At 40.2% G+C, this 3002-nt stretch overlaps 1 protein-coding gene across 2 annotated transcripts in view; it reads right to left on the bottom strand.

The window, feature by feature from the left end:
- Positions 1-1994, bottom strand: part of LOC126983907 (uncharacterized) — a 13203-nt gene extending 11209 nt beyond the window's left edge. The window contains exon 1 of one of the 2 annotated variants that reach the window (XM_050837113.1): positions 1850-1994. The gene's annotated coding sequence lies outside the window, so the exon portion shown is untranslated. The remainder of the gene's footprint in view (positions 1-1849) is intronic. The other variant, XM_050837115.1, reaches the window with a different exon arrangement.
- Between the last annotated feature and the right edge of the window lie 1008 nt (positions 1995-3002).

The following is a 3002-nucleotide window of genomic DNA, read 5'->3' on the forward strand; positions in this document are numbered from 1 at the left end:
ACAAGAAGAACCAAACTACCATATTTTCATGATCAAACTTCTCTCTTCCTACTCTTTTAATCTCACCACAGAACATCAACTAACCCTATAATACAAGAAGAACCAAACTACCATATTTTTCCATCATAAAATTTCTCTCCTCCCCTTCTCGCCGCGGGACAAAAGGTCAGCTCGGCGAGGAATGCCAGCAAGGAGGTCACGTGTAGCGGTATTATGGAGTTTGTATGCAGGAGGTGACTCGGATGTTCCTTCGTGGCCAAACCTTTCCTATGGTCCTGCATCCTCCTCTTCTTCCCAAGCTTCCACTTCCTCAACTTTCTCCATTCTGTTCTTTATCTTCTTCCTTTCCTTGCTTTTCTTTTTAAGTCCTATTCTTAAAACTATTCCTCTTTCTCTTCTCTTTATTTTCTTCTTCCCTTTCTTCCTGCACTGCCATTTCCTTATCTTTCCTTTTTCTTTTCTTCCTAAACTTCCACTTCCTCAACTTTCTTCATTCTTTTCTTTATCTTCCTCCTTTCCTTGCTTTTATTTTCAAGTCCTATTCTTAAAACTATTCCTCTCTCTCTCCTCTTTATTTTCTTCTTCCTCTTCTTCCTACACTGCAACTTCTTTATCTTTCTTTTTTTTCTTCTCTTCCTAAACGCTATATTATTCCTTACTTGCTTTTGTTTGCAACTCCTCTTCTTAAAACTCCTCCTCTCTCCCTCTTCCTCTTTACTATCATTTCCTCCTCTTTTTCTTTCTCCACTTCCGATTTTTCATCTTTCTTTTCTTCTCTTCCTAAACGCTGTCTTCTTAATTTTGTTTGCAAGTCCTCTCTCTCTCTCTCTCTCTCTCTCTCTCTCTCTCTCTCTCTCTCTCTCTCTCTCTCTCTCTCTCTGGGTCTGTGTGGCCTGATTTTCTGTGTAAATCTATGCAAATCTATGTAAATTCTCTCTCTCTCTCTCTCTCTCTCTCTCTCTCTCTCTCTCTCTCTCTCTCTCTCTCTCTCTCTCTCTCTCTCTCTCTCTTATTCACCAGTTTCATATTCTCCTCCTTTTCTTCGTCCACTTCCACTTTTTCAACTTGTTGTTCTTTTTTTCACTTCTTCCACGTTCTTTTCTTCTTACCTGCTTTTGTTTCTAATTCCTCTTCTTAAAACTCCTCTTTCTCCCCTCTTCATCTATTTTATATCATTTTCCTCCTCTTCCCTCACTTCAACTTCTCTTTGTTAGCTTCCTCCACGTTTTCCTCCTCAATATCTGTTTTCTTTCTCGGTCATCATATTCTTACAACCCCTTTTTTTCTCTATTCCAATAATCTCATATACTTCTCTCTCCTCTTCCCCCTCATCTTCTTATACACATCTTCATATCATCCACTTCCTCCAAATGAACCTCAACTTTTTAAACCTTCATTCTCTTCTTCATCGCCTTTCCTCCTATGCTTCCAAGAACTCATCACCATCCTTCTATTAACTGTCCTCCTCCTCCTCTTCCTTCTTCTAATCCTCCTCCTCCTATTCCTCGTCCTTCATCTTCTCATCCTTATCCTTGAGCTGTCTCCTTTGTTGTAAAAAAAAAAATAATAATAAAAATAGTAAACAAATATTCCTCGTGCTCCTTGCTAATGTGTTTGTCTTCGGATGTCTCGTCGTCGCAAACAAAGAGTAAACAAACGGAATCAAACACCACAAACTGAACAACACTGAAGACGATAAAATAAAAAAAAGATACAGCCAAAAATTAACAGGCAAAAAATGTAATATCCTAAAAAAATCACTCATTAAAAAAAAAAACTACTGATGGATTGAAAAGTAGCCACACACACACACACACACACACACACACACACACACACACACACGTACCTTGCAGGAAGGAGGAGGGAGGAGAACAAGAGAAGTCCGCGAAGGCTCCTGCAACACTGAGCGAAGGATGTTCCAGTGCAGGATACTAGGAGGAAGAGGAGGAGAAGGAGGAGGAGGAGGAGGAGGAGGGGGAGAAGCAGGTACAGTGAGGGAGCGCGGGTTGGCTAACAGAGGAGGGGTAATAATAGTAGTCGTAGAAGGGAGAGGAGGAGGAGGAGGAGGAGGAGGGAGGAGGAGGAGGAGGAGGGAGGAGGAGAAGGAGGAGGAGGAGGAGAGGAGGAGAGAGAGAGAGAGAGAGAGAGAGAGAGAGAGAGAGAGAGAGAGAGAGAGAGAGAGAGAGATGCTGAACAAACCAATGCCCACCTGTTTTATCTTTGCAACCTTCACACACACACACACACACACACACACACACACACACATACCTATCACTCATATTCCTACAGAAGACGTTTTTTTTGTTGTTTTTTTGTTACCACGATATATCCATTTATTTAACTATTTACTTTTTATTTTATTCACTGCCTTAACTTCGCCTCTTTATTTATTGCTAACCTCAACCTTTGCTTTTTACTAAGGTTTGGTTACGTGTCCTTGAAACCGCGTGTCCGAAGCCTACTTGACATTCTCTCTCTCTCTCTCTCTCTCTCTCTCTCTCTCTCTCTCTCTCTCTCTCTCTCTCTCTCTCTCTCTCTCTCTCTCTCTCTCTCTCTCTCTCTCTCTCTCTCTCTCATCCTAGTATGACTAACTCGTTTCACAATTTTTTTTTTTTTCGAGAAACTTGAAGGAGAAGAGAAAAGCTTTTAACGAGACCTCTACTCAAGTATTCCGAGGTAATCAGCTTCTGAGGTGTTTTTCATCGTTGACGTATTTCCTATTGTCAAATGTGCGTGTGTACTACTTTTGTTTGATCTTTGTTTATTCAGCAAAAGGAAAACAGAACTTCAGTAAAAGGAAAACAGAACTTCAGTAAAAGGAAAACAACACTTCAGTAAAAAGAAAACACTTCAGTAAAAGGAAAACAACACTTCAGTAAATAGAAAACAACACTTCAGTAAAAAGAAAACAACACTTCAGTAAAAGGACAACAACACTTCAGTAAAAGGAAAACAACACTTCAGTAAAAGGACAACAACACTTCAGTAAAAGGACA

Source organism: Eriocheir sinensis, chromosome 55, assembly GCF_024679095.1.
Source record: "Eriocheir sinensis breed Jianghai 21 chromosome 55, ASM2467909v1, whole genome shotgun sequence".
In the NCBI taxonomy this organism is placed as follows: Eukaryota; Metazoa; Arthropoda; class Malacostraca; order Decapoda; family Varunidae; genus Eriocheir; species Eriocheir sinensis.